The 13,491-nt window shown below is 34.2% G+C and overlaps 1 pseudogene; it reads left to right on the top strand.

Moving 5' to 3' along the window:
* Positions 1–4,682: 4,682 nt before the first annotated feature.
* Positions 4,683–13,491, top strand: part of LOC149531477 (nicotinate phosphoribosyltransferase 2-like) — a 51,402-nt pseudogene continuing 42,593 nt past the window's right edge.

Genomic DNA, 13,491 nt, shown 5'->3' with positions numbered 1-13,491 from the left:
GCACTAACTTTAATAATTCCACTTTTCAATCTTAATATATTTATATTTTAAGCACATGAAATCTAGAATCTTTTCATAATTTTAAATATATTTTCCACTTTTAAATTTCATTTTCAAAACTTTATTGCTAAAATATTTATTAGCTTTAATAATAATATTATTTAGTCATTTATTTAAAAATGAACTCCAAATATATTATTATTAAAATAAATATTGTCACATTCCAAATTTAAACTTATAACTTTTATTTTCAAATTTAATTATTTTATTTAATTAATTTCTCAATTAATTAAATAAAATAAATATTAAAATATCATATTAATTTTCCATTAAATTAAACCATTAATTAACTCTTTTAATTAGGCTTAATTAATAAAAAATACTCCAAAGACTCACAAGATAAAAATATGAAAACCCATCATAGCCAAAATACATACAAAATCAAACCAAGGGTTTATATCACGAATTATGTCATCCGACATATTCAGAAGGTACTCAACTTAGATACTTCTCCTGATTTCCAATTAGGACAAATGGCTTAAAGGGTTGAGATTTGGACTTGAGAATTTATCTCCCCTCTCTTATCATTGAGATAATGTAATAGGGTACGCTCATCCTGACAATTCAAGAAAGTCGATACTTGGTACCTGCAAACTGCATAAAAACCATGCATGTAAAAGCACAATATATACTAAACTAAATAGGCAATGGTAGGAAGTGGTGCATCATGTAGATCCTGACTAGCAAGTGGCTACGCCCCCCTTCCTTAACCACATCAGACATGCCATACAAAAGAAAACACGCACACCATACACATGCAAGTATGGGGTAAGTATCCATAAGAAAAAACATGTGATAATAAACCATCCAACTAATCATCATCAATAACTAAAATTATAATATATACATGAAATGTAAAGTCTAATTAATCTCATCACATATCAACTGAATCCATAGCACAATATCTGATAGTCTCACAACAATGCTACTAACCATCAACATAAAACTAGTCTAACATAGTCTGACCATGGTAGCAAAATGCGACCTAGGGCAGGCACTACAACTCATCAAGTATATCCCATGGGAATCTTTACATGTTGCATGCCCATCTAGGTACAACATTACATAATAAAATAAAATAATACACTATAACAACATTATGCAATGTGTGCAACACCCATTATCTCAAAAATCTCCCACTTGTTGTATACATTGCATAGGGTCAATCTGTAGAAACATAAATGAATGAGGGAACAATCCCTCCTAACACATCCACCATCATAGACCAAAGTACATCATGTGCTCCATCTTGGTAAATGTAACAAAATCAAAGTATCCAACATCTCAAACATGAATGAAGCCACCTCCTATTATGCCACTGCCACCAAACATACATTGAAGCCATCCAAAAAGAAAGCCACCCAACCTATCACATTGGAAAATCATAAAATCTTGTACCAACTAAAATGCCAAGCACAAAAACCTAATCCAAAGGTAATTTCATGTATCCATAGTTGTCAAAATATCCATACCTAAAATAACACCCACAACAAGTGCAAAACCCATCCAACTATCCATACCTCCAAAGGTATACCAAGTGAATCTCACATCATCAACATATCCAATCTATAACCTGCAATCACGAGCCTCAAGAGAAATACCTTCCACATATATACCAAGAAGCTCCCACTACAAAAGATAATGTCAAATCTATTATGAATCCACTCACAACATCTTAAAGAAATGAGTCCATGTAGTCTCAAGGAAATCCACAACACATAAACCAATAACCTACAAGAACAACTCTCATAAAAATCTCCAACAATCTCCCAAGCTCTCCACAACCAACAGAGGAAAGAGATAAATAAATAACCATGACATCTCTCACATGACATGCATGAGCACAAACCAGTGATCATAATATCTAACCAATCTCAAATCCAATGTAAGTGAAATCAAACATCTAGGAAGATAACCAAGACCAAAGAGAAACCATGCAAATCATAACCTGTATCATGTCCTTCTACACACACCTCTAGATGTAAACTGTGCAAGTATGATCTCCTCCATAAAACCCCAAACAAGAAGCCTCAACAATAACCAAACCATACCATATAACTAATCATGGATGTAAGCCTCTCACAAGAAGATCAAACTCATAAACCATTCCTAATCTAAGGAATATGCCCAATATAAAACCATCTCCCAAACTCAACTAGAATAACAACATATGCACATGGAGGTAACCAATGCTAAACCATCTCTCAAATAAACCCTCTAGAACTAACTCATGTACTATAGCTCTAGATTCATATCCATGAAAGAAAAGCATAAATATAATGCACCTAAGAGACACAATGGGGTATTCCTCTCAAATAGCAAACCAATGAGTAGACCAAGAGTGGGGAATGAGAATGCTCATCAAGATATCCAAGTCTCCAACCAAGACTCATCTAAGAAAAATCTCCTCTCAAGTCCATATCAGGTGAATGCCCCTCAGACTTCTTGCTGAAAATAAATAGCTGTCCCAACAAATACTTCTCTAATTAAAGAGAAATCAGCATCATCACCGTCTCTTAGTATCCATGAGCTCCTGTAACCAATCAATCCATGCCAACTCCAAATGAAACATAGAAATATCATGAAGTATCCAGCTTATGATCAATGTACTCAATACTAAGAAACTAAATCAAGATCATTGTCAAATTTCCAACCATGGCCTTAGGAACATAAACATGACAACATGATCTAACCATCTCAACCAAAGAGATAACATTCTCGATATGAACATACTATAAAATGTCAAAATTCTAAACACATATCAAGAGTATATCATGACATAAAAATGAAACCATCCTAAAACCAAGGATAACATATCAAATGAAAGCATAAACCACACCTTTACCAATAACCCCATTAGTCCTCAAGATGCAACCATCTCCACACACCATGAAGAAAAACCATCTCCACATATCATGAAAAAAACTCATATGCACATACTCTCCACACCCCATGAAGATAACCAAGAACCCCATGAGTCCTCAAGATATAACCATCTTCACATACCATGAAGATAACAAGTGCACCATGCAAATGTCAAAGACGCTTCTATAGTAACACAATCTAAGACAAACCTCTAACATCTACAAAGAATCAATAAGTATATCGATGCCAACAACTCCCACTCAATTGTGGTACCAAGTCACTTATGACATCATAAAATCCATCTCCTACATGAAGATCCTCTAGGTCTATACACACTACTAAAGTGTCAAATACCAAGTGAAACCAAGATCTCCAAACTAAGAAGATACAAATCAAACCAAGAACTAATCCTGCACTGTCACCTCATCATTGTCACAAGCTCCCACTAAACTATGTATCCAAGCTATTCATGAAATCATGATAAAAAAATTATCCTTTAAGCATGAGAATCAACCAAGGCATCAAACCATCAAAGAACTCAAAGTGCACATCATGAGCTCCTCAAAAGAAACCAAATAACCATGATCCTCAACTAAGGAGATATACCACCATGACCAAATCAGGAATCCAAACCAATGAACATCAAAGATGTACCTTGATGAATGCACATGATGCAAGAAATGAAAATATAGAGCATGTGCGAACATCAACATCTCCTAAAATAATTCATAGAAAACCAAAATCCATGGCATTATGATCACATCCATGAACTGAGCATCTAACTCTCAATATGTCCAAGTTGTCAGCATAAAATAGTCAACCACAATCCTCTACCATGAATATACCTGGTAACATCTCATCCCTTCTAGATGAAGAAAAATAAACAAATCATGTGACTTAGGGCATAGACTACCCAAATATAAGCTACCAATTTGAATATGCATTAATAATGAAAGATCAATGGGCCAAGACAACCCACATCCAAGCCATAAATGCAACCTGTAAGTATAGACTGCTTACAACATTGCACAACTTGTAGACCCAAAAACATCATACATATTCAAACCAAATACCAATAACCATATCACCATGAGACCAATTTGAAATATGAATTGAGTATACAATGACATCAAATCTTAAATCTCCAAAATATACAATGTCATAAGCTCACAATGCTACCACAGTCAATATATCATAAACTATTTAGGTTAACTGTTGTAACAGGAAATCAAATAAACAAGAACCATAACTAATTCTAAGTTCAATATAACAAAAAAACATTAAGAGGATAGAAAAGTTACGATGGGACTTTGAAACTCAAAATTTAAACATTAATATTCAATTGCTAATACAAACATGGCTCTCTGGTCAAAGACCAGAGAGCTGAATCTTTCCTCACACTTATGCTCTCTCCCTCTCGTAACTCTTTTCTTTCCTACTATCCTCTATATTCATTCTTTTACACTTTTTCTCTATTTCAAGAGATGTGAAGGTAGTTATACAACTAACTTATTTTCTTGATATTCCCATTCTCTCAAGCATTTAACAATGAAAATTACAATGCTATTTTAAGCACATTACAATGTAATTCTTTGGGATTTTAACCCTTTCACAACATGGTTCCATTAAAATCAAAAGGACTCAAACATTAAAATCTTATGAAATTTGCCATAATTGACATGAGTTGAGGTGCTCCCACACCATACTCCCAGGCTTGAAAGGTTTCCATGTCTCATGGAAATGCTAAAAAAAACTTCATGGGCATGCTTCTGCTACTCACTCTGATGCTGCAACAGACTCCCATCAATGGAGTGCTGGGGAGTTGCTGTCACGGTGTTGCTTCATGTCCACTTCGCAATGCTGCTACAACTCTGCCTCACCTAGGAGTCCTTTCACTACCTCTCTCCCCAGGTCTATTGGCACACATGGACCTCTCGCACAAGCCCTTGGACCATCTCTATGACCCACATGACAGACTGCTTGTCTGCCTTACTGCAGCTGTGAACTTCCACCTACAATCAAATATTGCATCAACAAACAACTCCCCATAAAACTCTCCACCTTCTTACTAATTACACCACATTTCACTCTTCTTATGTGTTTGCTATCAGGTGCATTCATTCACCATTATCAGGTTGAGATGTATGACCACCACTGCCATGACTATCATGCCATTTTAGACATGCTTCTTCCACCATCAGCAACTTGCAGCTCTACCAAAACAATCTTTCCTTTATTACACCACCATAGTGGCCATGGCTCAAGCATGAGCGTCTATCTCATCACCCTATTGGGTTCTACACTTCCATTCTCTTTGCTACCGGGTGTCTCCACTAAAACTTGTCCTCTTCTCCATGATCGGCTAGACGTTGGCTCTCATGCTACAATCAAAATAGGCGTATCGACTCCTTTACCTTGCGGGTCATCAATAAGCTATTAACAATCACCACCTTGCCTCCACCAAAATTCAATAATCAAAGTTGAATCTCTTATGGGAGTTCACCACTGACATGCATAGACCAACTATCCGCCACCTTTTTGCTATTATCACAACTTTCATCTTGTTCTCGGTTGCTTCCTTACTTCATGAAATTGTGAACACTATAAACACACACCATTACATTTCACTTGCAGCAACTCCAAATACTCACATTGCTTTTCCCACATGATCCTGGTGTGAGTTGCATCTCTCACACACTCAAGAGCTTCTAGCTCTGATAACAATATGTTGTAATAGGAAATCAAATAAACAAGAACCATAACTAATGCTAAGTTCAACAGAACAAAAAAACATTAAGAGGATAGAAAAGTTACAATGGGACTTTGAAACTCAAAACTTAAACATTAATATTCAATTGCTAATACAAACATGGCTCTCTGGTCGAAGACCAGAGAGCTGACTCTTTCCTAACACTTATGCTCTCTCCCTCTCGTAACTCTTTTCTTTCCTACTATCCTCTATATTCATTCGGTTTCACTTTTTCTCTATTTCAAGAGATGGGAAGGTAGTTATACAACTAACTTATTTTCTCGATATTCCCATTCTCTCAAGCATTTAACAATGTAAATTACAATGCTATTTTAAGCACATTACAATGTAATTCTTTGGGATTTTAACCCTTTCACAACATGGTTCCATTAAAATCAAAAGGACTCAAACATTAAAATCTTATGAAATTTTCCATAATTGAGATGAGTTGAGGTGCTCCCACACCATTAACATATCACCAAATAAACCATGCCAAACTTGCACCAAATATAAACCAATGTGTAGAGCTCTCCAAGAGCTTTTTGTTGACTACTTGAAGTCCAAAATCCAATTATATATGTCCAAGTTATATCCTAAATTGTGCTTAAAACAAATAACATCTAACTTTTAAGCTCTTAAAACCTAACAAAATGTCAAAATCATAGAACCAAACCTATAGTAAGTTGTAGTGCTTTGAATGGTCTTTCCAATGCCTATAAGAAGTCTGAAATCTGATATCCTAAGAGAAAGTTATGACCATTTTACTAAGACAATCTTTTTACCATTTTCACTACGATTTTCTTTTTTTTGTGATGAAAATTCAGATGAGATTAAATTTAATGGTCATCACAAGTTGAAACTTAAAAAATCTTTTATTTCCTCTAAACATGGCCAAACTAAGGCATATTATATATCAAATTTTATGGAACCATTGACTCGGATCCAATGGTGAGGTCTGTTTTTACCGAAGAGGTCACTACTACAAGCCACCCCCTAAAAACCTCATTTAAATAAAACATCCAAAAAACCATTTTCTGACAATTTCACATGCCCAAAATCTACCTATATCCCATTATAAAAACAAATCCAAAACTCTTAGATTTGAAATAAACAACTCATATATCTTGCCCTTTCTTTTATCCTCTCATGCATTCCCATGGATTCAGTTGAGGGTTACAATAATAAAACCATAGCTCTAATGCCACTTGTAAGAAATCTTGCAATAAAGAATATAACCGTGTGCTAAACCCACGTGCTAGCTAACCCATTGACTCCACATTTAATATTGGAATTTTAATTATTTTTTTCTAATATTAAATAATTACATGAAATATTATCACAATGTTACAATACAACTCAACAAGTATATCCCATGGGAATCTTTACGTGCTACAGACCCATCTAGGTGCAACATTACATAATACAATAAAATAATACAATATAACAATATTATGCAATGTGTGCAATACCCATTATCTCAACATTATATATGTGTGTGTGTGTGTGTGCGCATGTTCAACAAGATAATCTCAATTGTGAAAAAGGATCACATGCATGAGAAATGAAAACCATACCAAAACTATTGATTTTTCTTTATGGAAAGCTACAAATCCTTCACTCATCTTGGCTTCTAGGTATTGAGGAAAGTCATAAATAATGGCAACATGACACTTTTGAATCCCTAGGCACATCAACATAGTTGACTTTCTAAGTTTTCCTCTTTTTCTAACCTAAAACTTGGTATAGAGTTGTGTGTGTATTCAACAACATATTATCATAGTACTCTAAATTACCTACAATGTATGAGATATGTGCAAGTGTTAACTTGATCCCATCCACCTCCTTTAAAAAAAGGAGTAACTAGGCTTTGCTACATATCTAGTTGAGCCTAGTTGAAGGCATCTTCAAAAATTTTGAAGTCAATTTTGTCAGTCACATCTAGGGGTGGATGAAGATCAAAATGGACTCAAAATTAATCTTCATTCAAAATTCTCCTTCTAAATCCATAATGTTAGGTGTGACAGGGTCATATTTCACTGCTAATTCTAACAATAGGTCAATATCCAAAAAGATAGTAAGAACTACTAATTTTCCCACATCATATTGTGACACATTTTATAAAGAGATTCAAACATTAGCTTGGTTGTACCATCTCCTAAATACATCTAAATCATTAACTAGTATGTGAAAATTGTGGACATTTCCATATTTGTCTTCTAACCTTGGGAAAACTTCATTGTTTAGGGTTTTCCATTTCTCTCTTCACTACCTTCCTTTGATAGGGGTAATTGGTCAATGAAATCATCCTCTAGGTGCCTATCCTCATAATTGAGTGTACTTGAGTTCTTCTTAGGTGACATCTTTACAATTTTGGGTTACTAAGTGAAGTAGGGTTCTATGAGGGTTTGCCAACTAAATACACCAAAAAAACCCATAACTTTAATTTTGTGGGAATATCAATTTAGGATTGGAAGGTGGCACTTTGCTACTTGTTTTTTAATTTTCACTAAGAAAAATCACTCTGGAATTTTGTTTGAATTCTCCTATTGCAGATGATCTCAATCATCCAATTTTTAGATCTTGAATGCACTGTGTTGGCAATATAGGGTGAAATGACAACCTTTAACTCCTCCAAAGTGCCATTAAAACCATTAACCTATGCAAAACAACTTTAGTTGTGAGTGGAAGAACCTTTTCTTTCGTTATTGTACCACATTTGAATTTCCACTATTGATTCCCTTTTATTTTGCATTGGATGGATAATATTTTACTTGAATCATGCTAACCATCATTATCATCATTTGGGACCCATTGAATTAGCCAATAAAAATTGAGAAATGGTGTCATGTAAGCCTCCTTCAAAATCCAATTTTTTTGAGAAGAGAGGTGCACATGTTATCTTCTCACATTTTTGTAAGACAAAACCTAGGTTTCATAGAAATATAGAGATTGTTAATCTTCCTTCAAGATGGATTCATTGAAATGAGTCTTCTTTGACAAGTGATTATGCCCAAACCACCAATTTAAGCTCGTGTATAATCTTCTTGTTAAGTAGCTTAAATCTTCTTAAGTGCCAACTAGACATGTGGAAGCATCTCACTTTATCGCTATAGATGATGGAGAAACTTGTGAGGAAATGAATTTTTTTGATTTATTTCCTTTTAACTCCTACATCTATGGATATATTCAAGCCCAATAACATCATCCATGTGGCTAAGTAATATGTTAGGTCCCTGTTGTTTCCTCAAGTCCCACCAAGTATTTTCTTTACCAAAAAATGGGACACACATCACAATCTCACTTTTTTTCATAAGAGGAGAGACAAGCTCATGAATATGTGAGAGCCATTTGATGAAGATAGTGGGTCCATCTTTAGAGTGTGTTCATCCATCTTTGGGTCCACGTGGCATAATCTGATCCTTTCCTTTAGTAGTTGAGCTTCAGATCCACCATACATGATTCATGCTAGAACTACATGGACCAATGGGAGTCATAAGAATGTGTTTGACTAGACAGGTCCCTCCACAATAGTCCAAGCTTAGGTCCCTACCATGTGGCATAATCTTTCTATTTTGCAAGGTAGGAGAGAGAAGATCATGAATAAGAGAGATTCATTGATCTCTTAACAAGAAATGTAATGTCATTTAGAAGCTTGGGTGCATGATTAGAAATGTATTCACATCTCATTTTTTTGCATCAATATCTGTTAGTGATCTTGAAGATGTGATAGTCATGGGATCATGATCCCCCTTGCTTGGAAAAATACAAAGGTAAGAAAACCATGCACTAAGGTTTAAAAATTAATAAAATGTGGTCCACAAGAAAAGGATGTAAGACAAAGCCATGGGCACCTAGGAAAGAAAGAGGGGCCAAACACATGGTATGATGGCTCTATCTTAAGGAATTATTAATAAAAGCTTATTTCATGGGGTCATATCATAATATTAGGGATACTTAGGAAGATAAAAGTACCACTTTCTCACAACTTGAAGACTCTCTTACAAGTTACTTAAAAGTAACTTCAAATTATAGAATTTGAAAGGTGTTGTGACATCCTACTAGGGTTTTCTTCTCAGGGTAAAATTTCATATGGACGAACACAAATAAACCCAAATTTAGAGAAAGCATGAAGGAAATTGTTTGTCAACACAAGGATTATGTAATTCTGTAGAAAATACTACCAATAGTTTCTCTATCCGAGGATGATGGACAATTTATGTCTATTCAAGGATCTAGAATCACTAGGAGATCAAACTACACACTTGACAACATTTTGGAAAGCACAAGGCATAACAACAACACAACATAGACCAAAAAGAGAAAGACATGAATATATATAAGGAAACACACAACACGAAGGATAAAACCACCTATAGAAAAAATCTATAGTATGTACAAGCCTATTATACTTTTCATGGAAAATAAAATACCTCTAAAAGAAGAATTTCTTCAAAAACTATCCATGAACTGGCAGTTCAAGAAGATTGCTAGAAATCTCTTTAATGATATATGTGTCCTCTCACCATTTAATGTGAATCAAATATGGATCCAACTAAATAAGATCAAACTTCCCATATTTTTGTTTATCTTCCAATCTTGCATTCCAAAGCAGTACCAAATCATCTGGTTCAAACTTTATGTCTATGGACCTTTTATCATATAAGTGTTTCATTTGCAACTTAGCTTGGCATTTTTGTTTGAGGCTTGTATCCTAGTTCAATAATATCATTGAGGCTATCCTGCATATCATCACTAAAGTCATCCTCATATTTATGAATGAACTTGTACATCCCAATCAGATTATTCTATGGAAACCATGCATGAATTCCATATATACTAGATCAAATGGTGTAGAACCAATTTCTTTCTTCAACATTATCCCATGCTTTCTTATTCTCATAAAAAATCCTTTTGAAGATCTTTAAGATTATTTTATTGATAGATTTTGCCTATCCATTCTCCTAGGGATGATATGCAGAAGAGGTAGACCTAGTTATTCCATACTTGTCACAAAATTAAATATATTCATTTGATCTAAAATACATAGCATTATCAGTAAAAATTTTCTCACAAAATCCAAACCTGATAAAGATATTATTCAAAAGGAAATCATTTACCACTTTTCTATTTGACCTTCTAGTGGGGATAACTTCCACCCACTTTGCAAAATAGTCTGTAGCCACCAAAATCCAAGAATGGCCACCACTAGACTTGTTAGCTATCTCACATATTAAATCCAAACATCATTGTTGGAAAGGTGCTTATACTTCTACTGATTTAAGAGTAAATTTCTAGAGAACTTCAATTTTCCTACAACCCTTTGACAAGGATCAATTTTCTTTGCTAATACATGAGCATCTTTGAACAAAGTAGGCCACCAAAATCCAACCCTTATCACCTTATGAGCTATAGTATTTTCCATGTAGTGACCTCCACATACGCCACTATGCATCTCACTCATAATTTTAACTAAATCCTCTTGGTCTGCACACTTCAAGAGTACACTTTTTGTACTTCTCCACCATAATTTTCCATTACCAATTATGTATTTGATGACCTGAAGTTTAAATGCTCATTTTTCACTGTCACTCATTTTTGGTGGAAGACACATAAATTGTAGATAATGAATAACACATGTATACTAGTCACAAGAATCCATGCCACCTATATATGGCCTTAGAACATCATCCACCTGATTGATTTGATTTTCATCCAAATTGGACAATGCCATTAACTTAGTCAATCCCCTAACTCTAAAATTCTTGGTGATTTAAATATCAATGTTAAACTCCTATATTTGGTTAATCCACCTACACTTTCTTCCCAACACCTCTTGTTGAGAGAAAATATCTTTAACATTAACACTAGGAAACAAAAAGATACAACTATTTCTCCTACTGAGTAACACCTTAAAGCCTTCACAACTTTTACCAGTACGTATACCTATTTCTCATTGATGTCATCTTTCAACTTTTCTTCCTAGAGAGACTTACTAAAAAAGGCTATAGGTTGTTCAAAACCTTCCTCATTTTTGTAGAGTAACACTATTACAACAATGTGGAATGAGGCAAAATAGAATATATGCACATGTTTACTATAATAAGGTGTTCTCAACATGGGTGCATTTTTTATAGCTTCCTTAATATTTTGGAATGTAACTATCAGTTCTCCATCTTATTTAATCTCTACTCCATTCTTGAGAATTTTGGATAAGGGTCTACTAGTTTCTGCAAAATTGGTCACAAATCTTCTCAAAAAATTTACCTATCTAAAGAAAGATTGAATCTCTTTATGTTTTTGGTTCTAGGAATCTTATTTATAGTGACAAACCTTTTAGGATCTATCCTAACCCCTTCATTAGGTACTATATGACCTAAGAGTTTACCTTCAATCACCCCAAATGGACATTTCCTTGGATTAAGGGAGACACTGTACTCCAAGGCTCTCACAAAGATTTTTTCAAGATGTCTACAATGTTCTTCTACTTTTTTAGGATATGCAGTAAGGTCATCCTTGTATAATGCCATGAATCTATCTATAGAAAAAATCTACATTCATGGCCCTTCAAAAAGTTTCTCTAGTGTTAATGAGTCCAAAAGACATTCTCACATACACATCTTTCCCCATGGTGTGGTGAAAGAATTTTTTTACTCACTAGATTCATCTACCAACACTTGATTATAGCTAGAGAAAACATCCATCATGGACTTTAATTTAGAACCTGTCACTCTTTGTAGCATTGCCTCCATGTTTGGCAGCCCATAATTATACTTCAAATTAGAAATATTTAGGTTCAATAAGTCAACACATAGCCTGATGTATCCATTTTTCTTTTTGATAGGCACCAATTTTGTGACCCATGTAGAATGTCTAGTTGGTTTTATGATTCCCCAATCCCTAAGTTTCATTAGTTCCTCTTACATCTTAGAAGTTAAGGTAGGATTTATCGTTCTTTTCTTCTTTCTAAATGGTTTAGTGTTTTCTTTAAGAGTTATGACATGTTTAAACAAATATTCCCTATAGACCTTCAAGTCATCATATGGCCATTTCTTTATTTTGTTAACAACTCAATCAAATATTTCCTTATAGTAGGAGATAATTTCTTTCTTATATATACTTTCTTTAAAAATTCAATTATACCTAGATTTATTTCTTCCCAACTCCTTTGGATTTTTAGCTTTAACCTCTTATTGTACCCTATCTTGGTTATCAAAAATTCTTTCTAGGATAACTAAGTCTGTAGGGACCTTGTTATTCTTAAGCTATATGGTCTCATTTCCAAAAATAGTATCCTTCCCATCTATGGTTTCAACAAAGGAACTGCAGTCCAACTACCCTCTATAATACTTATCTTCACAATTTAGGAAATTAATAATATCTAAATCATCTTCAAATACCTTCTATCTTTCAACATTATTAGGAATTGAAGGCTGGTTTCCACCTCAACTTTGGATTCTCCTATAAAAGTGATGTCAACATGCTTGATGGCTACATTAGCTAGCAAATATGTGATCTTATTGTTTGTTATGTTCATTGATGTAATCTGAAAGGCATCAAAGGGTTCAATTTTACCCCATACAAATTTCCTTGACTTCTTTAGCCTCTTATTCCCTGATGCATATGATTTCCTAACCTATGATACTAATAGCTCATTATCACAAATTACATTCAAGCATTTTATACCATGTTTAGCAGCTAATCTTAAACCTAGGAGGAGTGCTTCATACTCTGCAAGATTTTTTATACATGTAAAATCCAAAGTGAAAGAGTATCTTAAATTTTTCTTCTCTAGTGAAATAAGTAACACTCTAGCACCG

The sequence above is a fragment of the Cupressus sempervirens genome, chromosome 11 (assembly GCF_028749045.1).
Source record: "Cupressus sempervirens isolate cs-2001-9-10 chromosome 11, ASM2874904v1, whole genome shotgun sequence".
NCBI lineage: Eukaryota > Viridiplantae > Streptophyta > Pinopsida > Cupressales > Cupressaceae > Cupressus > Cupressus sempervirens.
Note: the sequence above shows the minus strand (reverse complement) of the source record. Positions and strands in the feature narration are given on the sequence as shown.